Source organism: Acomys russatus, chromosome 3, assembly GCF_903995435.1.
Source record: "Acomys russatus chromosome 3, mAcoRus1.1, whole genome shotgun sequence".
Classification (NCBI taxonomy): Eukaryota; Metazoa; Chordata; class Mammalia; order Rodentia; family Muridae; genus Acomys; species Acomys russatus.
In genome coordinates this window covers 1,106,699-1,133,315 of record NC_067139.1, presented here as the reverse complement: position 1 = coordinate 1,133,315, position 26,617 = coordinate 1,106,699, and the positions used below count along the sequence as shown (strand labels likewise).

At 38.7% G+C, this 26,617-nt stretch overlaps 1 protein-coding gene across 1 annotated transcript in view; it reads left to right on the top strand.

Annotated features, from left to right (window-relative positions):
- Positions 1-26,617, top strand: part of Hecw1 (HECT, C2 and WW domain containing E3 ubiquitin protein ligase 1) — a 335,971-nt gene that overhangs the window by 207,818 nt on the left and 101,536 nt on the right. The window lies entirely within an intron of this gene.

Here is a 26,617-nt window from a genome sequence, read left to right as displayed (position 1 = left end):
TGGACCTTAGTAGAGAGTCATGCTCCCCAAGGGCTTCAGCTCTGAAGTTCTGGCTCCAGACAGCAGCAGGTAATGTGCTGTCACAGCTGCTCTGAGTGTAATGGGAGAATGGCTTCCCTCCAGCCCAAGAGTCAGTCCAAGAGTCCAGAGATGTAAAAAGAACACAAGAAGAAGGAAGGAAGGGAGGGAGGGAGGGAGGGAGGGAGGGCCAGACAGAGGGAGGGATGGAGGGGACAGAGGGACGGAGGGAGGGAGGACAGAAGGAACGGGAAGAAAGAAAGGAAGGGAAGAGAAGGGAAGGGAAAGGAAGGGAAGGGAAGGGAAGGGAAGGGAAAAGAAAGAAGGAAGAATGGGGCAGAGGGCAGAGAGAGATAGGGGGGTCCTAGTTAATGCTCAGCAGGGACCAGCCTTGATCTGTGCATCTCACAGTAGACACAGGGTGTTATAATCTTACACAAGCCTTCATCTGCAGGCGATGTTTCAGTTCCTGCCAAAAGTTACATTTTCTGAGCAATTATCAGTTAAGACATTTTTCCAGCTAACAAGGTCTTTATACAAAGAGCTATGGGAATCAGCTCTGCAGACCTCCAGCTGTGGAAAACTGGCCCTTCCTCAGGGCTGTCTGGCAAATGTTTACCTTCCCAGGTAAGAGCAAGCCATACTGATGATCAGCTTGTTGTAAGGCAAGCATCAGCAAACTTTACCCAAACTTGAGTCAGAGGAATAACTTTAGTTCACTTCTTATCTGTTTCTGTTAGCTAGGAGAAACTAGTTGGTGTGTCACCTATCTTAACGTTAGACCTGAGTTACAGTCAAGGCAGAGTCCTTCAGACTTCTTACTCCTTTGTAACCCAACATTTTCTAGGAAAGCTTATTAGTAAATCCTTTTAATCATACTTAAGCAGTGTTAGTTACTCTTTTTTTTTTTTTTTTTTTTTTTTTTTTTTTTTTTTTTTTTTGCCACATAGTGAGTAGTTTCTTTTCTAATTTGGAACAGGTACCTGTAAGCAGGAAAAGCACATTTAAATGTGATTGGTCCCATTTCTCCACAGTTCTCCCCCCGCCCCCCGACACACGCTGTCTCCACAAAGAGCTCCAAACTATAAATGTGGTCCTCTGCACAGCTTCCGGACATACCAATGCCATCAGCTTCCTGCAATAGATCAATCAATCAGCTCTGGAATGTTCCTGATTTAGTAATACATTCTTCTATTTAAATAGACACGAAGCCTACCTTTTCAGCCCATCTTAGTAGTTTGAATAGTGGTGTGCAGTTTGTTTACACTATAATCTTGTCAGTAAGGGAGTTTCTCTACTGCTGTGTCTCCTCCACCAGCCAGGAGTTAGGGGTTCTTCAACAAATTATGCACCGTGCTGGACCTCAGTCACTACCCCTTCCCCTAGAGATCATGCAGGAACTTGTCACAGCCTGCTGGGTTCCTTGACCCTCAGCTGATGACTGGAGAACACAGCCTGGCATCTGTGTGGATGGAGGCACAGGTGGCTTGTGGCAAAGTGAGTGAGCTGTAAGGCAGAAGGTGAAAGTACATCTGTGCAGACACAGTACACGGCTCAGAGCCTAACTTTACCCATTAACAAGTCTGTAATTTTGAGTCATGAGCTATCCTTTGAGCCGTGTAATACCCATTTACTTAAATCCAGCTGTAACTGATGGATGTGTGTAGTGCCTAAGGCACTTATGTTAGGCATATTTCTTGCTTTGTTATTCAGAATAGATCATCCTTATCATAGGAGTGGAATTTCCAAACATCACAGACAAGAAAGTGTAGTTAGATATTTGGTGCCAGACCTGTTTTACCATCTCCTTGCTAATTCTCCTTTCCCAGGCTCCCCAGAAATGATTTTTAGAGCTTTGAAATAGACACAGAGTAACACTTGAGCTACTATTAACAGTTATTAACAGATTCTAAAACACTGAAAAACACCACCATTATAGAATATTGAATTTATGGTGACATGTTCCTCTAATCCCAGATATTCTCACAATAATTTTTTAACTACTTAGTGCATTCCTGGGGATAATGCAAAATGCAACAGCAATTAATTTTATCTGAAAAATGAGCAAGTTTGCCTAATACACTGTCACCAAAATATTATAAGTCCTAGCAAATATTTTTTAAATCCACGCTATCAGGATGGCTTGGGATTAAAAGTGTCAACTCAGTGCCCTTAGCATTATGAAATTATATGAGTCTTTGTTTACGGAGGTTTTCCTCTGGCAACATATTGACAAATGCTCTTATTTTCTGTCCTCATGTTTGTGCATCTAAAATGCTGCCATTGAAATTAATGCAATAAACCTCATCAAAGAGCTATAGCGTAGAAAGACATCACTCACCGATGCCTGAGGCCTTGGGCTCTATTCCCATAACCACAAAAACAAACAAATGAAACAGAATCCCACAAAGCATTTGGCAACTTAATGCCAAGAAAACACTGCTTTTGCACCTGTAGAAGTCCTCAGTCCGTGGCAACTGGTGCCAAATGGCACACAGCAGATTTATGGGTGTATCTGTCTATCTAAAAGATAGGCCCTGCCTTAATATTTGATAAGTATCTTTAACACATGATAAGACTCAGACTGAGGAAAAATTAGATACTTTTTAATTAACTCTGAGAATTTCATATAATGTGTTTGGATCATACTCACCCCATCCCCAACTCTTCCCAGATCCATTACCTTTTCCTTACCCACAAACCTTTGTGTCCTTTTCCTTATGACCACCAAGCCCAATTTGTGCTATCTGTATAGACTTAAATGTGTTCTCTACCTCTGGGGTGTAGTTGACTATAACCTCAAAGAAAGTTGATCCTCCCTCTCTCAACTGCTAGCAATTGTCAATAGTCCCTTGAGCAAGGGTGAGACCTTGTGTTCCCCCTCCCTTCTCCATGGTAAAACAGTCTAGCTGAGCTTGATTGGGTCTCACACATGCTGCCATAACTGCTGAGTTTGTACATGCAATGTTCCTCCTGTGTCCAGAAGACACTGTTTCTTCATAGTCAACCACTACTTCTGGCTTTTCCACAAGGAACCCTGAGCCTTGAAGGAAGGGGAGGGGAGGTAATGATTTCTGTCTTGGAACTAAGCCCTCTATGGTCTCTTAGTCTGTACACCTGACTAGCTGTGGGTCTCTATGTCAATCACTATTTACGACAAGAAGAATCTTCTCTGATGAGGGTTGAGAGACACACTAATCTATGGGCATAATGACAAGTCATTAGGAATTGGTTTACTATGCCCAGGTAGCAATATTGGGTTCCCTGATTGAGCCCATGGCCTTTCTAGCCAAAGGTTCTTGACCTAGTGGTGGTGTCAGCTAAGTTGAAGTTGTACAGCTTCAACTTGTAGTGCAGGCCTGAAATCTAATCCAAAAGCAGTTGGCTACCCTATGATGTCTGTACCACTGTTGCTCCACTGAGGGTACCTTGCCAATAGTCATTGGCCTGGGTTCACAACCGGGTGAGTTTGTGATTACTCTCTGCTCCAGTGGCATGCACAACAGCTTCCAGTACCATGAAAGCTACAGAGAAGCAATGAAGCATCCAAGTCTGTCCCAGCCACTTCTCTGTTTACTAAGATTCAAGTGTATTGTCTTAAGAAATATATTAGTGTTAAATTTTCTTGAAATTTCCTCCACCAAAAAAAATAAATCCACTACTACAGTCATGTTCTTAAGACCTAGGCAGAAGGTAGCCAGGTTTATTGCCAGAATATCACAAAGATGGCTTCTAGCCCAGCTGTTCCTGATGTTCCCTTCTGGGTCCCCGTGAGATGGCTGTCCACAGTCCACACTGATGTCAACACTACAGACTGATGTCAACACTGCTAGACTGGAATGGCCCTTTAAGCTCTGCTTACAACATTCCGCAGCTTTTTCAGCTCAAATTTCCAGAGTCTTCCACACAAAACAAACAAGCAAAAAACACCATCAGGCTCTTAACAGACGCGCCCGCTCTCTGCTACCAACTTCCATGTTGCTTGCTGCTCAGTGCCCATCATAAAAGCCATGGCCAAGGCAACTCAGAGAAGGAAGAGTTCATTTGGGCTTATGGCTCCAGGAGGAGAGTTGATAACGGCAGAGAAGGCATGCCAGCAGGAAGTGCAGAGACCATGTCTTCAACCACAAACATGAAGGCGACTATGCTAACCGGGGCCAGGCCAACTCTGTGCCTAGTGAAGTACTTCCCTCCCCACTTCCCTCCCCTCACAGACAGAAACACCAACCAAGAACCTAGTTTTCAAATGCCTGAGCCTATGGGACATGTTTCTCATTCAAACCACCTAGTATTATCCTAAATGTATGCTCTAATTATTTTATTGGCCTCAACCAAAGTATGATTGACGGACTGTGTGTCTAGTTAAAATTACATTGATACCCAATACAAAATATAAACACCAGTGAAAATTTCAAAAAAAAAGGGAATTTTCCAAAAATGGAACCATACCCCTCCAGAAGTGTATAAGTGGTACTAAATAGAACAAATCTGCCTAGACACTTGCTCAACTTTCCATGAAATGCTGTTTTCCATTTCAGTGTTATGTGAATGAAAATGCATTATTTTACTTTTGAGAACAAGTCATCTGGGCCAAAATCGGTTGTGAAATACTGGATAAGACTTATTCCATTTCTTTAGATTCTTTGCACGCATAAATCATGACATCACATGTCCTAGTTTTCCACAGACAAAACCAGGCATTTTAAAGTGAACTTTACATGGTACAGTGACACTAAGGGGATGACTGAATTTCACAGGAGGTTTCCTTGCTTTTTTCCAAATATCTGACATGAAACAATTGATGATTTATATTGGCTCACTGAGAAGAACATGGTCTGTCATGGTGGGCAGGCATGGCAGATGGCCTGAGGCTTTGTCCACACAGCAATTTACATTTCTGAGGGCGTGTGCTGAAACGAGACTAGTTTTAACACTCTAGCACCGTTCCTGTGGCTTTACATCTGCCATGGAGTCCCAAGTCCAGAAGTTTCTACAATCTCCCAAAATAGAGCCACCCGCTGAGGAGAAAAATGAAGTATTCAAACATGTGAACTTATGGGGATGTTACACTTTAAAACTATAAAATGTTTCCCTCTTTGTCTTGTTTCTTCCTTTTACTCTGATGTTTCCTTAGCCACCATAGGCAATGGTACTAAAAGTATATAGGTAAGAATTGTCCTAATTTGTATGTGTGTAATTGGTCACTTATATGATTTTTATCTTCATTTTTTTCAATGTGACTCTGTGGAATCATTCACAGTACTTTTGTTTGATTTTCCAGTCAGAAACATCAAACCACTTTTCTGCTTCTGTATTCTTTTGTTTGTATTGGGTTTTGTGACATTATCTTTTCATCTAAATTTAAAAACTGAAATAAAACTAAACAATTAAACAAACAAAGAGACAGAGAAAGATAATTACACGCCTTTCTTCCCTCTAACCTCCTGATGTCTCCTCTTATTCCCTCACAAATTTAGGTCTTTTTTCTTTTATCATTATTGTTACATATTTGTGAATAACTATAAATACAGTCAGCTAAGTTCATTTAACTTTGTTTGCATGTATACTGTTCAAAGGCCGACCACTTGGTACTGTTTAACCCTGAGAAAGACTAATCTCCCTGTCTTAGAAGTCATCTGTTGCCTACAGTTCATGAAGCCAGTTTTCAGTAAGGGCTGACATCTTTCTTGTACACCATTATTTTATTGTATGTAGTAAATTTAAAAATCCAAAGGTATTCAGTGACTGTCTTTAAATAAATTATTGTCCCTTTCTGTTGCCTGGTAACACATCTGCACCTCAGATTCTTCCTCTCCCAGAAGCTATCACCTGAACATATCCCCACCTCTGTGTCTACACTAGGGTTTGATCTGGCTTGATCTTGCACAGTTCTCGTGTATACTATGGGTTCATATGCACAGATGCTTTGCACATATATCTGAAGACACTGTTTCTTATACTCATCCATTGCCTCTTGCTCTCTTGCTCCTTCTGCCTCCTCTTCCACAAGACCCTGAGCCTTGGGGAAAGGCATATGATGTAGATGTACTCTTGGGGGCTGAGAATTCCACAGCCTCGTTCTCTGTGCCCTGGCCTCATGTGGGTCTCTGTGCAAATCACCCCGTACTACAAATAGAAGCTCCTCTGAGGAGGCTGAAGATGCATTAATCTGCAGGCACAAGGGCACGCCGTTAAGATTTGGTATAACACTATATTCGTTTAGGAGAAGGATAGCCTCAGGTTCTTCCCTAGGGGCTCTGACTAGCCTGGTAGTTGTGCCTGGGAAGAGCTTCATCTTGTGGAATAGGACTTAAATTCAATCAGAAAGTTGCGGGTTACTCCCATTATTTTTATGTCACCATTGCTCCAGTGAGTTTGTCTGGTTAATCTAGTCACTATTTTAGCTCACAGGGTTCAGCTGGGTGAGAATGATGTTTACCTTTCATGTCTAGCAGCATACCTATCACTTCCAGAACTACGAAAGCCAGGCAGTAGGGATGAAGCTTCCAGACCAGTGCCAGCTTGATTTCTCCATGATCTGTGACTGAAGCATATGTTGTTCAGCAATAGCATCTTACCCTCAGCTTCTATAAGGTAACCAATAGAGAGCCTGTAAAGCTCGGGCATCTGTAGGACCCCACTGGTCAAAAGAGGTAAATATTTCTAGCACTGGGAATTTAGTTTGTTAGCATAGTGTTGTAATGTAACTGCCTTTAACTATGTATGTGTGTGTGTGTTTATGTGTGTGTGAAAGAATGTATGTATGTATGTATTATATAATTTGTATGTCTGTGTCTGTGTATGTATGTTTGTATTAGGTATGTATAGTTCAGGAAGAAGCATCTATATTAGTAGGTTTTCATATGAGTTGTTTGAAAGGCCTGTCCCCATGTGCCTTCCTCTACCCTGACTCCTAGTCTCCTATTCAATTTAACTCTTTCTGTTCCATTATTCCTCTTTGACCCTTTATACCATTGTGTTTGATCTATCCTACCTTGAAACCCCCCAATTTCCTAATTTTCTGACCTCTATGAATATTCCAAATGAAGCACACATCTGAATAATCAAAGCAGCATGCACAAATGAAAAAAAGCATTTAATATTTTTCTTTCTAAGTATGTGTCACCTCACTCAGAATGACTATTCCCAGTTCTATTATCCTGTGAAATTAATATTTAATTTTTTATTAAGTTTTTGAGATTATAATATTCCCCTCACTCACTCCAAAACCTCCCATATACCTACCTGATCTTTCTATTCCGTGGTCTCTTCCTTTTTCACTGTTGTTACACATACACACACACATTTTAGTTGCTCAACGTCCTGTTGAGTTTAATAGCAGCTAATCCCAATTGATCATATGTGTGTGTGTTTATGTCAGCACCCCTATTTCAATATACCCCCCATATAAGCCTTTCTACCCACAGTATTCTACATCTCTTCCTACATCTTACTTATAATCTACTGTCCCCTCTCCTCTTTATGTATCCCCCTCCAATAAAAAAAATCTTTCCTGTCTCCTGGCTTCTACTTTTGTCCAAATTAAACACAAAAAAAATATTTAAAACTAGGAGTCATGTGTTATGTCACTCAAATCCTTTTCCAGCTCTACTCTGTTAACCCGAAATAGTCATGATTTCATTGTTCTTTACAAGTAACATTCCACTGAGCATGTGTGCCACGCTGACCTGACAACTGAGTAACATTCCACTGAGCATGTGTGCCACGTTGACCTGACAACTGAGTAACATTCCACTGAGCATGTGTGCCACGCTGACCTGACAACTGAGTAACATTCCACTGAGCATGTGTGCCACGTTGACCTGACAACTGAGTAACATTCCACTGAGCATGTGTGCCACGTTGACCTGACAACTGAGTAACATTCCACTGAGCATGTGTGCCACGCTGACCTGACAACTGAGTAATATTCCACTGAGCATGTGTTCCACACTGCCCTGATTCATTTTTCAGTGTACAGACATCTAGACTGATTTCTTTTTCTGGCTATTGTGAATACAGAAGCAATGGCCACGGATGTACAAGTGTCTCGTAGGGGGATATAAGGTTTTTTGGGTATAAATCAAGGACCTGGGTCATGTCATAGTTCTATTTCTAATTTTTCAAGAAACTGATTTCTGAAGTGGCTGGACTAGTTTACACAACATCAACAATTTACAAGAATACTGCATTCACCATAGTCATGCCAGCGTTGGGGGGCTATTTGCAATCCCAGTGGCGGCTACTTTGACTAGGTTAGGATGTAATCTGGATGTGTGTTTATTTTACATTTTCTTTGTGGCTAAGGATGCTTACCAAACCTGTTTTTGAAAAAAAAATTCAAACATTTGTATTTCATCTTTTGAGAGCTCTGTTTATTTCTATACCCCATTTTTAGTTGAATTCATTATTTTCTTGGTGTTCAATGTTTTTTATTGCTTTATATATTCTACATAAAATAGTATCTCTAAATAGATGAATAATTGGTAAAGACTATATTCATTCTGTAGCCTGCCACTTCACTTGTCTTTTGTCATTCAGAAGTTGGAGTTGAGTTTTGTGTAAGGTGGACCTATTTTTATTTTTCTACATGCAGCTATCCAGTTTGGCCAGCACCATTTGTTAAAGATGCTTTCTCTTCTCCAGTGTGTACTCTTGGCTTCTTTGTCAATAATCAGGGTTCACAGGTGTATGAACTTATGTCTAGGTCATCAGTTCAATTCCATTGATCAGAGTGTTGGCTTTTATGCCATGCTGGTTTTGTTTCTATAGTTTTTGTACAACTTGAAATCTGGGATAGTGATTTCTCCAGTAATTCTTTTATTATTCAAGATTGTTTTAGCTATCCTAGATTTTTGGTGTTTCCATATGAAGTTGAAGATTTTTTTTTAATTTCTACCAGGAATTGTGTTAAATTTTTGATGGGCATTATAGTGAATATGTATGTTGCCTTTGGTGGGATAGCCATTTTCTTAGTATCATATCATGGGAGATCTTTTCATCTTCTGATGTCTTCTTTAATTTCTTTCTTCAATGTCTTAATGTTTTTATAATACTAGTCTTTCACTTTTATGGTTAGAGTTAACCCAAGTTTTCTTTTTTAAATTTCCTAATTTCTCTTTCAGTATGTTTGTCATTTGTATATAAGAAAGCAACTTATTTTTGTGAGTTAGTTTCATATCCTGGTACTTTGATGAGAGTGTTTCTTAGCAGTAGACATTTCTTTATTTTTTTTAGGGTTACTTATGTATAGCATCATATCGTCTGCAAATAAAGATACTTTGACTTCTCCCCATCCTATTTGTATCCCCTTCTCATGTCTCATTGCTCTAGCTAAGACTTCAAGTACTATAGTGAATGGCTATGGAGAGAGTAGACAGCCTTGTTTGTTCCTGATTTTAGTGGAAATATTTTGCATTGCTTGCTTTTTAGGCTGATATTGGCTGTGGTCTTACTGTAAATTGTTTTAACTATGTTGAGGTATGTCTTTGTATATGTAGTATCTCTGTGACTTTTATCATGGAGGGGTGTTGGACTTCGATAAAGACCTTTTCTGCATCTAATGAGATCATCATGTGGTTTTTTTATCTTTCAGTCTGTTTATGTGGTGGATTACATTTATTGATTTATGAATTTTGAACCATCCCTGCATCTCTGGGATGAAGCCAACTTGATCATGGTGGGTAATATTTTTGTTGTCCTCTTGGATTCAGTTTACAAGTATTTTATGAGAGTGTTCGCATCTATGTTCATGAAGAATATTGGTCTATAATTTTCTTTCTTTATTTTTTGGGAGAGTTGAATCTTTGTGTGGTTTTTGTATCATGGTAAGAGTGTCCTCATAATAAAAGATGAGGAAATTTCTCTTCACTTTCTATTTTGTAGAATATTTTGAGGAATATTAGCATTAATTCTTCTTTGAAGGTCTGAGTAGAATTCTATACTAAATCCATCTGGCCCTATGCTTTGGGGGGATTTTAATTACTGCTATGTATCTATAGGTTATGCATCTGTTTAAATTGCTTACTTGATCTTGATTTAACTTTAATAGGATATATATATGGAATTTCTTCCATTTCCTTTAGGCTTTCCAGTTTTATGGAATACAGATTTTGAAGTATGTCCTGAATCTCCTTGGTGTCTGCTATGGTGTACCCTTTTCACTTCTAATTTTATTAATTTGCATCTTCTCTCTTTTAGTTAATTTAGCTAAAGGACTATTAATCTTATTGATTTTCCCATTGAGTCATTGCATTTTCCTCCTTGTTGTTTCTATTTTGTTGATTTCAGAGCTGTTTAATTATTTCTTGCCATGGACTCAGTTTGGGTCTTATTACTTCTTTTTGTTCTAGAGCTTTCAGATGTATCACTAACTTACTAATACTAGTTATCTCCATAATTTATTATGTAGGCAGATAGAACTATGAACTTGTTCCTTACAGCCCATGGTTTTGGGTATGTTTTCATTTTTGTTAAATTCTAAAAATTAATTTCATTCTTGAATTCTGTTTTGGCCCATTTTTTATTCAGTAATGAGTTATTTGGTTTCCCTGAATTTGTAAGATTTCTGTTGTTTCTGATGTTGTTGGTATCTGTGGTGGTCAGATAGGATCCAGTATGTTATTTCAATTTTCTTGTATCTGTTAAGATTTGCTCTGTGTCAAGTATGTGGTCAATTTTAGAGACAGTTCCATGAGCTGCTGAGAAGATATATTTTTTGTGTTTGAGTGAAATGTTCTGTAAGTATCCTTTAGATCCATTTAGTTTATTACATCATTTAGCTCCCACGTATCTCTGTTTAGTTGCCATCTGGATAATCAAGGAAAATGGGATATTGAAGTTATTTACTCTTAGTGTGAGGGACAATATGTGATTTTAGCTGTGGTATGTTCCTTTTTTGAACTTGGGTATTTGTGTTTATTGAATAGATGTGAAAAATTGCAAAATCTTCTTGGTGGGTTTTTTTCCATTGATGAGTATGTAGTGTCTGTCCCTATATGATCTTATTAGTTTCTATTTGAAGTTTTTTTTTTTTTTTTTCAGATAGTTCAGTGGTTACACTTGCTTGCTTGTTGGGTCCATATGTCTGAAATACCTTTTTTTCTATCCTTTTTCCCTGAGGTGATGTCTGTCTTTGATGATGAGGTGTGATTCTTGGATGAAGCAGAGAGATGGATCCTGTTTTATAATCCAGTCTATTGGTCTCTTTTTCTTGGGGAATTGAGAGCACTGATGTTGTCAGTTGTCACTGCTGTTTTATTGTTGTTATGGTGCCTCCACCCCAGCTTGATTTCATGTTCTGCGATAATTTATTCCTTCTGTCCTTTGGTTAGCCTCCTCAGACTGAAGATTTTTCTTCCAGTGCTTTCTGTAAGGTTGGATTTGTAGGTACAAATTGCTTAAGTTATATCATGGAATCGTTTTCTTTCTCTGTTACTCATTGATAGTTTTCCTCGGTACAGTAGTCTAGGCTGGTTTCTGTTTTCTATGAGGGTTTGCAAAACATCCACCCAGGCCACTCTGGCCTTCATAGTTTTCACTGAGGAGTCAGGTGTTACTCTAATGGTCCTTATCTTATGTTACTTCGTCATTTTTCCTGGTAGATTTTAATGTTCTTTCTTTATTTTGTACATTTAGTGTTTTGATTACTGTGTATTATGGGGAATTTATTTTCTGGTCCTGTCTATTTGCTATTCTATATGCTTCTTTATCTTAATAGACACCTCCTACTTAAGGCTGGAGAAATTATCTTGTATAATTTTGTTAAATATGTTTTCTGTGACCTGGGTTTCTTCTCCTTTCTTTATCCCTACTAGTTCTAGCCTTTTCATAGCATCTCAGGTTTTCTGGATGTTTTTTGCTCCTGGATTTTTTTTTATGTTTAATATTTTTCTTTTACTGAGATATCCATTTCTTCTACTTTGTCTCTAACACCTGAGACTATTTCTTTCATGTCTTGCACTCAGTTGGTGAGGTTTACCTCTGAGGTTTTTTATTGTCATTCTAATTTTTTTCAGGTTTTACTTCAGTTTGGGTTTCTTTAGGATTATATTTCTTTGTTAACTTATACTTTCATATCTTGAATTGTTTTCACTATTTAATTCAATTTTTTTTCATGGTCTTCATTAAGACATTTACTCATGTTTTTAATACATTCATAGTTGCTATTTGAAGTTCTTTCTTGTGCTTCAGCAAAATTGCATTTTTCAAAGCCTGTTGCAATAGGGTTACTTGGTTCTGAAGGAGGTGTAGTGTCTTGGCTGTTCATGTTTGTGTTCTTGTGCTGAAATCTAACCTAGGCACCTGGAATTACAGTGTTTGAGGTGATTTTGTCTTTGTTGGGTGGGTGTTCCATTATTTTCTGGTGGTTGTTGTTGTTGCCCTAGGTGTTGTCTCCTAGGTGAATGTTGTGGATATAGAGAGTCCCTTGTGGAGAGTGCTTCTTTGGGTCAGCAGGTGGCAGAAAGCAGTGGAGATGAGCTAGGAGGAAAGGCTTAGAGGGTCTGCAGAAAAGAACAGGACCTGCATCCCACACAAGAGGCAGGTTCCCCAGGAAATAGATGTGGGGTAAAAGAAGGGCTCCTGTAGGCAAGCTGCAGTGGAACTGAAAGACCAGAGAGACAGGAACAAAAGAGCTGGGGGGCACCCCTGGTCTGTGTGAAGGGAACTGATGCGGGATGGGAGAAAGGGCTCCTGCAGGCAGGCTGCTACAGGACTATGAGCAAATCTGGAATAATGTAACTGGCCACTAGCAGGACATGAGGCTGAAGATTGGCAGCTGATGCCAAGGGATGGAGATGGTCTAGAACAGAAGGAGGAGAGGATTGTGGACAAAAGCTAGTGAGTCCCGAATGCATCCTAAGAGGTGAATGGAGTCCACTTTTTTTTTTTTATTAATTTATCCTTGTTACATCTCAATGTTTATCCCATCCCTTGTATCCTCCCATTCTTTCCTCCCCCCCCCCCTTTCCCATTATTCCCCTCCCTTATGACTGTTCCCGAGGGGGATTACCTCCCCCTGTATATGCTCATAGGGTATCAAGTCTCTTCTTGGCAACCTTCCTCTGAGTGCCACCAGGTCTTCCCTCCTCCAGGGGACATGGTCAAATGTGAGGCACCAGAGTACGTGAGAAAGTCATATCCCACTGGAGAATGTTCTGACCGTTGGCTAGATCTGGGTAGGGGCTTAAAGTTTATCTCCTGTATTGTCCTTGGCTGGTGCCTTAGTTTGAGCAGGACCCCTGGGCCCAAATCTGCCTATCATTATGTTCTACTTGTAGGTTTCTAGGACCCTCTGGATCCTTTTATTTTGCTATTCTCCCATGCGTCTCTCATTTAGAGTCCCAATAGAATGTCCTCTCCTCTGTCCCAGTTTCCTGATAAGTGAGGGCTTTCGTGGGACATGCCCCTTGGGCTAGTATGCAGATATAAGTGAGCATATACCATTTGATTCTTTCTGCTTCTGGGTTAACTCACTCATTATGATCATTTCTAGCTCAATCCACTTATCCACAAATTTCGGGAATTCCTTGTTTTTAATAGCTGAGTAGTATTCCATAGTGTATATGTACCACAGTTTCTTTATCCATTCTTCTACTGAGGGACACTTAGGCTGTTTCCATGTTCTGGCTATTATGAATAAGGCTGCTATGAACATGGTTGAGCAAATTTTCTTGTTGTGTGCTGGAGCATCTTCTGGGTATATTCCAAGGAGTGGAATAGCTAGGTCTTGAGGAAGCTCTATTCCCATTTTTCTGAGATAGCACCAGATAGATTTCCAAAGTGGCTGTACTAGTTTGCATTCCCACCAGCAATGAAGGAGTGTTCCTCTCTTCCCACATCCTAGCCAGCATGTGGTATCACTTGAATTTTTGATCTTAGCCATTCTGATGGGTGTGAGATGGAATCTCAGGGTTGTTTTGATTTGCATTTCCCTGATGACTAAGGAGGCTGAGCATTTCTTTAAGTGTTTCTCAGCCATTTGATATTCCTCTGTTGAGAATTCTGTTTAGTTCCAAGCCCCATTTCTCAATTGGGTTATTTGGTTTGGTGGTGTTTAATTTCTTGAGTTCTTTATATATTTTGGATATTAGACCTTTGTCAGATGTAGGGTTGGTGAAGATCTTTTCCCAGTCTGTAGACTGTTGCTTTGTTCTCTTGACAGTATCTCCGGCCTTACAGAAGCTTCTCAGCCTCATGAGGTCCCATTTATTAATTGTTGACATTAAGGCCTGGGCCGTTGGTGTTCTGTTCAGGAAGTTGTTTCCTGTGCCAATATGTTCCAGGCTCTTCCCCACTTTTTCCTCTAAGTGACTTAGTGTCTCTGGTTTTATGTTGAGGTCTTTAATCCACTTGGTTTTGAGTTTTGTGCAAGGTGACAAATATGGGTCCAGTTGCATTTTTTGGAGTCCACTTTTTAAAGTGTTTCCTGGCCATTTGCATTTATTTTTCTTTCTTTCTTTCTTTCTTTCTTTCTTTCTTTTCTTCTTCTTCTTCTTTTTTTTTTTTTTTCTTCTTTTTCTTTTCTGAGAATTTTCTGTTCAGTTCCATAGCCCATTTTTAATTTGTGTTATTTTCTTAATGTTCAACTTTTGTAATCTTTCTATAGTGGACAAAGATTTCCTCCCATTCAGTGGGTCTTACCCTTATATAAGGCAACTAAGGATCACTCAAAGTGGGAGAAATAGTGTTCCAGAGGAAAAAACACACCAATTGGTTACTTAATACCAAATGGACAGCCCTGAAAATATACATATAAGAAATAACATTTTACAAGATGATCAGGGTGTATTTATATGTAACAGGAATATATGTGTGTATGCATATATGCATATAAGGAATATATATATATATAGATTAGATATAGATATATAGATATATAAAACAAGTCACTAAAAAGAGACCATGAATTTGAAAAAGGAAAAAAAAAGAGAGATGTATAGAAAGGCTTGGAGTGAAGAAAAGGAAGGTGAAAATGATATAACTGTAGTCTCAAAAATATATAAAAATAATTTGTAATAATCATAACTGTTTAGGTTTGAATTTTGAACTAAATGAGTACATTTCTATTTCACCATGGTTTGTTGAATCCCATTTCAGGAGCTATGTCTAAAACAATGATCACCTACAATTTTATTTGAGAATTGGGACCAGTTTTATTTCAAATAATGATGCATTTAATCTAATTGGTATTTCTATGTGATACTAAAGCTCCTCTACTCCCACATTCCTCCCATCCACGACTTCTCATTTGCACACCATCCACCACTGAAGCCTCCTTAGGACTATGTGTGCCACACCTTCTACTTTTCCCCCATCTCCCAGTCTCCAATACGGATCCTAGATTTGCCTTGACAACTTTTCTGGCTTCTACTGCCTGAGAAGTCCTGAGTCCATCAGATTCCTGAGGGTCGCGTGAGAGACTCTTCTAAGTTTTATAGAGGGTCTAGACTTAGAAACATCACTTAGCCTGAGCTAAGCTAGGACCATTTTTTATAACCCACTTGAACATCCAAGTTGAATTACTCCAAGGTTGAATCCTAAGCCCCATTCATACAAAGTACAACCTGACAACTCAGAGAAACAGGAAAGCAATCCAAGCATGCACCCAACAAAGAGGAGACAAAATTTTCTTACCAAGAAACACTAACAACCTAACTTCAGATACTTAGATCCCACTTCAAAAATAAAAACATGAGAGACATAGTAAGTCTCTTCTACAAACCAGCACTCCTGTAGTAATGTCCCTGAGAGAAGTAACTTAGATGATTTTCAAGATATTAATTTCAAAATAACAATAATAAACATGAACAAGGAATTCTAAGAGGGTATAAGTAAATGTCAGAATGATGACCATGAAAACAAAAACACAAAAAGTTGAATGCAATAATAAAAATAATTCTGAATGGACAATAAAAAAAAGGACTCATCCCTTAAATAAAAATTTATTGACTTTAAAAAATAAAATAAAATAAATAATCCAAGATATGAAATTAGAATTTAATAAAGAAAACTCCTTAAAAAGCCAAAAAAATAGACTTTGCAGTGAAAAATCAGGAATTCAAGCAAAAACTTCAAAGGAAAATTCACCAATAGACTGGATGAAGTGGAAAAGAGAATATCACACAAAGAAAATGACATAAAAATCTACAACAAAACAAAACAAAGAATAACGAAAAATCTGGAACAGAGCATGTAGGAAGTATGAGACATTATTTTTAAATGAGTATACAAGAAGAAACCAAGATCAATTTCACAGAAAGTATTTTCAAGCACATCATAGAAAGCTTTCATGATCTAAGGAAAGAGATGTCTATCAAGGTCCAAGAGGCATACAAAACACCACATAGGACCAGAAAAGAAAATCTCCACATCATGTAATAGTCAAAACACCAAATGAACTGAACAAAGAAAGGATATTGAAATATGGATGAGAAAAAGATAAAGTCAGGTGTAAATACAGGCCCTTCAGAATGACGCCTAACTTTTCAGTGGAGACTATGAAAACCAGATGGGCTTGAACAGATGTTCTATAGGATATGAAACATCACAGATGCTAGCCTAGACTACTATACCCAGAAAAGGCCTCAGTTTTAATTGAAAAAGAAAGGAAAACTTTCCATGATGAAAACAGATTTAAGGAATTTATGACCACTAAGCCAGCTCTGCAGATGATTTTGGAAAGAACGTTTAGGTCTGAAGTGATGGTTAAGTATACTGACGAAGGCACAGAGAACAAATAATCTATTCTAGAACACTGAATGAAAAGATAAAACAGCTACAAAACAGAGCTACAAAACAACAGGAATCCATGCATTGTTCATTAATAATTCTGAATAGCAATGGCCTTAACACGAGCCAATGGATCGAGTTAGAAAACAGGATCTGTTTGCTGCTTCCAGGAAACATGCTTCACGATCAGTGATTGACATCACTTTAGAGTAAATGAAAAGATGTTCCAACCAAATGTAACTGAGAAATGAGCAGCCATATCTACTGAATATCTTACAAAATAGATTTCAAACCAAAACTAGTCATAAAAAAATAAGAAAGGACAGTTGATATTCACTGTTCTAGTTTCCTATTGCTGTGATAAAATACCATTACCAAAGGAAACTTGTGGGGAAAAAATGATTTATTTCAGCTTCATTGTCCAGAGAAGTCAGGATAGGAACTCAAGGCAGGAACCTGGAGGCAGGAACTCATTCAGAGGCCATGGAATAGTGTTGTTTTCTAGCTTGATCCTGATAGCTTTCTCAGCCTGCCTTCTCACAGCCCCTAGGACCACCAGCCCAAGTATGGCACTGCCCACAGAGAGCTGAACTCTCCCAAAGCAATCGTCAAGCAAAAAAAGAAAAAATGTACCACAGGCCAGTGGTAGAATTTTCACAATTGAGGGTCCCTCCCCCCGAAATTACTACAGCCTCTGTTGACATAAAACTAGGCAGCACAAGCGACTGCCCCTTAGTCAACTTGATACACAAACACACCACTGTTAATCCATGTTTTCCTTTTTTTGTTCCTTCCTAAAAATCTCATTAATATTAATATCACAATATAAAACATCCCAACTTTCAATTTTTCTTCAGTCTTTAAAAATTCAAACACTTTAAAAGTTTAGTCTTTTTGAAACATTCAAAGTCTCTTTCCAAGTTTAAGGCTCTCTAAAATATTCACTAGTCTAAAACTCCAAAGTCTCTTCAAAATTTCAAGGTCTTTTCAAAAGTTCAAAGTTCCTCAACTGTGGGTTCCTGTAAAAGCAAATATTAATTAAGTGGTTTTTTACTCCAAAATGAAAAACACGTGGGCATAGTTGTTAGGTCAAAACGAAAGCAAAGTCCAGCAATATAAAATCTCACTGTCCGTCATCTGTGATTCACTCACAAGCTTCTGGTCTCTGAAGGGCCCTGCAACATATGCTGATCAACTTGTAGACAGAGGCCAGCTCCACCCCACAGCTGCTGCTGTCCTTGGTGGTCATCTCATGGTACTGGCTGTACCTCCACCAATAGCCTCTCCTGGACTCTTTTCAGGAACTCTGAGCCTGACACATGGTACCAAGCCTCATCTTCTCTCCATGACCCCTTAAATTCTGGAGTTTCTTCTTCAGCTGAGATTACACATTCACCAATGGCCTCTCTGGGACTCAGAACAAAGCCTCAACTGGTCTCTATGACTACTTGATGCCACCTGGGAGACTCTCACATGTTACTAAATTCTGCCGCCAGCCAGCCTTAGGTACAGCTGTCACCCCCTCTCTACCACAGCTTCTATGTGCTGACTCTTAGGAAGTGTTCCTAATATATTTCAGATTTAAATTGCCACTAATTTCTCAGTTCCAACTAGTCAAAGTCAATTGTCCCAATAAAGCAAAGGTTGTGCTTCCATGGTTCTGGTCTCTTGTGAATCACAAACAAATCTTCCACTCCAGATGACCAAAACCCACAAATTATTTTTTATTATCATTATTTTAATAGTTATCATTGAAGTGTACTTATATACATGTACATATACAATGAGGAAGACAGATACCAATATCAGGCATCTTCCTCAAGAGTGTTTTTATGTTTTATTACTTCTTTGTTTTCTCTTTTTCTTTACTCTTTTCTCATGCAACACTTCCTGACTGAAGCCTCCCTTTCCTTCACTCCTCCTAGTCCCCAACATACACACTTTCCCTCTCTCCCAGATCCACTTCTCTTCCATTTCTTTTCAGAAAAGAGCAGGCCGCTCAGTGACATCAACTGATGGCAGCGTAACAAGACGCAGTAGGAATAGACAAAAACCCTCACATCAAGGCTGGTCAAGGCAACCCAGTGGAAGGAAAAGGATCCTAAGAGTATGCAAAAGAGGCAGAGACACACCACTTAAATTTCTAACATAAAATATATGCAAAGAACCCCGGCAGAGCCTTTGCTTTCCGCTGAAACTTAGCAGTCTAAGTCTCCATCACTGGCATTTCTCTCAACGTTCTTGTCTTCTCAACTCCTAAGGTAGAGCCCACTGAGTTCTGAGCACACACACAATGGCTTTCCCAGGTCGAAGTTCAAATGCTACCACAACCCTGCCAAAAAATATGGTCACATCTGTCACAGCAAAACCTCTTGAAACAATTTCTGTCTTAATTCTGGTTCTTATTACTGTGATAAAACACCATGCCCAAAAGCTATTTGGTATTTCAGCTTACAATTTGCTGTCCATTATCCAGAGAAGTCAGGGCAGGAAGTCACAGCAAGAGCCTGAAAGAAGATCTTCCTATCTTCTGATATCTTCTTCAATCTCTTTCTTCAGAGACTCGAAGTTTTCTTCATACAAGTCTTTCACTTGCTTGGTTAGAGTTGCACCAAGATACTTTATTTATTTGTGGCTATTGTGAAAGGTGTAATTTCTCTAATTTCTTTCTCAGCCCATTTGTCATTTGTATACAGGGTTTTTTAAGTTAATTTTTGTATCCAACCACTTTGCTTGAAGGTGCTTATCAATTGTAGGAATTCCTTGGTAGAACTTTTGGTTTGATCACTGCCCCTTGGTAGAGAGGCCCTGTGGGAACACAGAGGAAGGGGATGCAGGCTACCCATATGAGACCTGATAGGCTGCGATCAGATGGTGGCGGAAAAGAACCCCACCTGTCAGAGGTCTGGGAAAGGGGAAAAGGGAGGAAGAGGGAGCAAGGGTGGGAACAGGAAGATAAGAATGAGAGGATTACAATTGGAATGTATTGTGAATAAATTATAATAAAATAATAATAATTTTTAAAAGAAGAACCTAAGGAAGCAATTAATATGGCATGGCAGCTGTGGAGGAGTACTGCTTATTGGCTTATTCTGGATAACTTGCTCATCTTACTTTCCGTTTTTTTAAATAATAGGATATATTAATAAATACTAGTAATCAGCTGTTAATATGTAAATAAAATGTCAATAATATTTATATGGTTTTTAATGTATTTTGAGATATTATTATTGTTATTACATCATTTTCCCTTAATTTTCATCCCTCCAAACTCTCCCATATACCCCACCTTGCTTTTTTTCAATTTTATGACCTCTTTTTTCATTAATTGTTGTTACATACATATGTGTACATACATACATGCATGCATGCATGCATACATACATATATTCCTAAAATATAACCTGTTTGGGCCGTCTAATGTTATTCATATGTATGTTTTCAGGGTTGGTCATTTGGTATTGAATAACTAGTTAGAACATTCTTCCCTGAAAAAGGCTTTTTGTCCCATTTTCTGCATGGCTTAGTTGGCTATAGTTTTTTGTGTAGGGTTAAGGCCTGATAGAATCTTTTTGCTAAATAGTTCATAGTATTATTTCTTAAGACTTTTAAGACATCTTTACTGTTAATTTTGTTTGTTTGTTTGTTTTGTGTTTTTGTTTTGTTTTTCGAGACAGGGTTTCTCTGTATAGCCTTGGCTTGACTCGCTTTGTAGACCAGGCTGGCCTTGAACTCACAGCGATCCGCCTGCCTCTGCCTCCCAAGTGCTGGGTTTAAAGGCATGCTCCACCATGCCTGGCCTCCTTATTGTTATTTTTACCCTCCTTCCTGCTGTATTTAGCTCTCCCACTCCCCAAAGGGTCCCCATTTTCTTCTTTCCATGATCAGTTCACTTGGACCATACTACTCCCCTCTCTAATGCTGCCCCGCCCACTCTGCCAGGGACCCATTTTTACTTTCTTGGTTTTCTGCAGGTATTGTAGAATATGCACTCACACGTAAAACTTTGGAGTTAGGAGCATCCAATGAGGAAAAACACATGACTTTTGTCTTCCTCGGTCTGGGTTGCCTCACTCAATATGACCTATTGGAGTTCGGTCCATTTACCTGCAAAGTTCATGATTTCATTTTCCTTTACGGCTGAACAGTATTCCAGAGTATATAAACACCACATTTTCATTATCCACTGAAACCCTTCAGCGTGCTCCCATTCCCTAGCTATTGTGACTAGAGCATCAGTGAACATAGCTGAAAAGTATCTATGGACTAGGATGCCCAGTCCTTTGGGCATAAGCCAAGGAGTGATATAGTTGGGTAATATGGTAGATTTATTTTTATCTTTTTTTTTTTTTTTTTTTTTTTTGAGAATTTTCCACACTGATTTGCATGGTGGCTGCACCAGTTTTCAGACTGCCTTCTTATAGCACTTAGGACGGCTATCCCAGGAGAGTTCACTGTTATACTTCAGACTTGTTCATGGGCCAGTCAGGTAGGAGCATTTTCTCAGTTGAGATTCCCTCCTCCCAAATGACTCTATTCCATGTCAAGCTGACATAAACTAGCCAGCACAACTCATTAAAGGCAAAAATCCACCAATAGACTATTATAATCCTCAGCATTATGCACCAATCATGGGAATATCTGATTTCATAAAAGAATATGCTAGCAGATTTTAAGCCACAGACTGACCTCAACACAGGCCTGGTGGGTAATTTAATTGCCTCCCTCTCGCCTATAAGAAAGGTTATCTAGGAGAACTAAACAGAGAAACTCTGGAGTTAATTAACATCATAAGCCAAATGGGCCTAACAGACTTCTATAGAATGTTCCACTGAAACACTAAATAACACACATTCTTCTTAGACACCCAGGGAACGTTCTCCAAAAGATATTACTTATTACAATAAAAAAATAGTCTCAACAAATATAGAAAAATCACATTCTGAATTTTATCTGGCTACAATAAAGTTGAATGTCAGTAGTACTAGAAGCCACAGCTAGTATTCAGTCTTGTGAAAACTAAGCAACACAGTATTCAATGACAATTGGTGAAAGAGGAAATAAAGAATGAAGTTTAAAAATTCTTTGAAATGAATTAAAATGAAAACACAACATATCAAAATTTATGAGACACAGTACAGAAAAAGGGCTGCACCACTGTACACCTCTATAAGAAAGTTGAGAGCTTTTAAGTTAATAGATCAATGACGCCCCTGAAGGCCTTAGAAAGACAAGAACACCAAAAAAAGTGAACTACAAGAGGTGGCTAAGGCATATAAGTAAATAAAAAATTTAAAACAGTTAAACGAAAAGTTGATTCTTTAAAAACTCAAGATTAAAAAAAAATAGCCAAATTACTCAAAATGGGGGGGGGGGGGAAGGCCCAAATGAATAACATTGAAAGATGTAGGGAAACATTACCATCCATACTGAGGAAGCACACAGAATCATAGGGATATGCTTTAAAATCTATATTCCAGCAAACTGGAAATTATAAAAGAAATAGATGAATTTCTAGATATATGGTCCTACCAAAATTAAATCACGATGAAGTAAATAATTCTAAGAGACTCTTAACATCCAGCGAAATGGAAAGAGGAATTTAAATACCTCCAACTAGAAAGAAAACCCAGGCCCAGATGGATTTAGCACAGCATTGTAACAGATTTCCAAAGAACTAACACCAGTGTTCCTCAAAATAGTCCACAAACGTAAAAGGAACATTCCAAATCCTTTTTATGAAGTTAAGATTACCCTGTCCCAAAACCAGACAAAGACCCAACCAAAAAAAAAAAAAAATTTAGGCCAATATCTCTGCATAGCACAGGTGCAAAACCTCTCAATAAAATACTTGCAAAACAAGAAACATAAAAATATTATCTACCATGGTCAAGTCAGCTTCATCACAAAGATACAGGGATGTTTCAACATACATAAATTAATATATATAATTCACAATATAAAGGGACTAAATGACAGAAAATACTTGATCATCTCATTAGCTAAAGAAAAGGCTATTGAGGGGCTGGAGAGATGACTCAGAGGTTAAGAGCACTGACTGTTCTTCTAGAGGTCATGAGTTCAATTCCCAGCAACCACATAGTGGCTCACAACCATCTATAATATGACTTGATGCCCACTTCTGGCCTGCAGGTGTACACACAAACAGAGCACTGTATATATAATAAATAAATAAATCTTAAGAAGAAAGAAAGAAAGGAAGAAAGGAAGAAAGAAAGAAAGAATGAAAGAAAGAAAGAGATGGCCTTTGATAAAAATCCAGTATTCTTTCATGGTAAAAAATAAGGGACTACCTGGGGAAAAGGGAACATATCTCAACATATGTCAATATACTACAAGCTCATAGCCAAAATCACACTAAATGGAGAAAAAAAAACTCAAGACTTAACCAGTAAAATCAGAAACAAATACAAGGATGACTACACCACCACTCCCATTCAATATAGAACTATATTGAATTCTCTGTTGCCAGCTAGAGAAATACGATGAGTGAAAAAGAAGGAGTACAAACAGGAAAGAAGTGAAAGCATCATTGTGTGGAGATAATAGTATTCTATACATGAAAAATTATGAAGACTCCACCAGAAATCTTCTACAGCTGATAAAGCCTTTCATCAAAAAAAGGCTACAAACTTAACACAAAAAATATCAGTAGTATTTTTATATACAAGTGATAAATACCCTGAGGGAAAAAATCAAGGAAATAATACCATTTACAATAGCCTCAAGAAAAGTAAAATATATGGGACTAAATCTAATGAAGTAATTGGAAGGCTTGTACAATGAATACATTAAGATACTGAAAATATTAGATAAAAGATGATACTGGAAGTTGGAATGACTTCTCATGCTCCTGGGTGTAGGACTGATACTGTGAGCTCTCCATCCTACTAAAAGCAAGCTACAGAACCCATGCAATTCACACATATAAGCCATCTGACTTCTTGAGACAGGGTTCCTGTGTGTAGCCCTGGATGTCCTGGACTTGCTTTGTAGACCAAGCTGGCCTCAAACTCACAGAGATGAACCTATCTCTGCCTCTGCCTCTCTGAGTTCTGGGGTTGCAGGCATGTGCCACCATGCCCAGTTGCCAACTGTTTTTTTTTTTATTAATTTATTCATATTACATCTCGATTGTTAGTCCTTCCCCTGTTTCCTCCCATTCTTCCCTCCCTCCCATTTCCCCTTTCTCCCCTCCCCTATGTCTGTGACTGAGGGAGACCTCCTCCCCCTATATATGCTCTCAGAATATCAAGTCTCTTCTTGGTAACTAGCTATCCTTCCTCTGAGTGCCACCAGGTTTCCCATCCGGGGGACATGGTCAGAAAAGGGGCACCAAAGTTCATTTGAGAGTCAGATCTCACTCTCCACTCAACGGTGGAGAGTGTCATGCCAACTGTTTTTTTTTTTTTAAAGAGACTAATAATATACATAGAAGAAAAGTTGTATCTTCGACAAGTGTTTCTGGACTTTTTCACTGTCTGTCTGTCTGTCTGATCATCACAAGGTTAGTGGTCTTGGAACGAAGCACAGACCTATCTGGAAATCATGATGTGAACAAGCTACACTAGCATGATACCACATCGACTCCCCTGTCTAATCGCATGGTTTACATGTCTGGGTTTACATGCAAAGCAACTTAGTCCTGACATAAAAATGCATCCAATCCCCTTATTCTATGCTACTCATTGCTATAAACTGCAGGTGGTATTTTATTTTTACTGCACAGGCCATTTGCCCTCTCTCATTGTACCCAATAAAAAAATTATTCATGCAAATGCATTATATATATACATAATATATATACATAAATATCTCAGACAGAAAGACATCATGAAACTAAAAAAGCTTCTGGACAGAAAAAGACAAAATAATTTGAATAAGGAGGCAGCCTGCAAAATGGAAAACATCTTTACTGGGGCTATATCTCACAGATGGTTAGCATCTAGAATATACAAAAAGAGAAAAAGAAAAAAATAACCAACCAAACAACCTAATTCAAAAATGGAGCAAAGAACTAAAGAGAGAGAGTTCTCAAAAGATGAAATACAAATAACTAAGAAACATTTTTAAAATGTCAACATCCTTAGCCCTCAGAGAAATGAAGATTAAAACTACCCCCCCACTTTACCTCAATCATAATGGTTAAGATCAAATGACCCCCAAAAAATGCTATCATTAATGGAATAAAAAGAAAAATTTATTCGTTGTTGGTAAGAGTGAAAACTGGTATGTTCACTATAAGAGTCAGTGTGGAGGTTCTTCGAAAGGCTAGAAACAGATGCAGAAGTAGGCTAACAACTAAAAACCCAGTGCCAGAATGGGTTTTGGAGTTGTTGGCCAGTGGGGTCCCGTAGATGCCCGAGCTTTACAGGCTCTCTACTGGTTACCTTATAGAAGCTGAGGGTAAGATGCTATTGCTGAACAACATATGCTTCAGTCACAGATCATGGAGAAATCAAGCTGGCACTGGTCTGGAAGCTTCATCCCTACTGCCTGGCTTTCGTAGTTCTGGAAGTGATAGGTATGCTGCTAGACATGAAAGGTAAACATCATTCTCACCCAGCTGAACCCTGTGAGCTAAAATAGTGACTAGATTAACCAGACAAACTCACTGGAGCAATGGTGACATAAAAATAATGGGAGTAACCCGCAACTTTCTGATTGAATTTAAGTCCTATTCCACAAGATGAAGCTCTTCCCAGGCACAACTACCAGGCTAATCAGAGCCCCTAGGGAAGAACCTGAGGCTATCCTTCTCCTAAACGAATATAGTGTTATACCAAATCTTAACGGCGTGCCCTTGTGCCTGCAGATTAATGCATCTTCAGCCTCCTCAGAGGAGCTTCTATTTGTAGTACAGGGTGATTTGCACAGAGACCCACATGAGGCCAGGGCACAGAGAACGAGGCTGTGGAATTCTCAGCCCCCAAGAGTACATCTACATCATATGCCTTTCCCCAAGGCTCAGGGTCTTGTGGAAGAGGAGGCAGAAGGAGCAAGAGAGCAAGAGGCAATGGATGAGCACAAGAAACAGTGTCTTCCAGATACATGTGCAAAGCATCTGTGCATATGAACCCATAGTATACACGAGAACTGTGCAAGATCAAGCCAGATCAAACCCTAGTGTGGACACAGAGGTGGGGATGAACTTCAGCTCCTGTACAAGAATCCATGTTGTACTGGTAGCTGCTGGAGACATAATCAGTTTTCCTTAAGGGTGTAATCTGTGGCAATCTAGCTGCACTCCTGTGGAGGGCCACATATCGTAGACTACATTGGATGCGCAAATTGGACTTGGTAGGTTGCAAAACAGAAGATACAAAATTAGGGGAGGAAGTGGATCTGACAGCAGCAGGGGAAAAGGAATGTCTGCGAACAACATACATTCTATGAATTCTCAAAGAACTAATTTTTAAGGTATTTTCAATGGTTTATTATTCATTTTTATATGTATTGGTATTTTACCTGCATGAATGTCTATGTAAGGGTGTCCGAGTTGCTGAAACAGTTGTAACCACCATGTAGGTGCTGAGAATTGAACCCTAGTCCTCTGAAAGAGCAGTTATGCTCTTAACCCCTGAGGCATTTCTCCAGCACCAAGAACTAAGTACTAGAGCTTACAAAAACAAACAATGTTTTTCTGACTTTCACAGATTTATGAGTGGTTATAAATAAATGGTTATTCTGCCTTCTCAGACTAGAGTCATTTTTATCAAACTCATAAACACCTTAGAATATACTTTCTAAGTCATGTTGAACATGTCTCTTAGTTAAGGTTTCTATTGCTATGATTAAACACTATCATCAAAAGCAACTCAGAGAGGCTAGGGTTTATTCTAGCTTA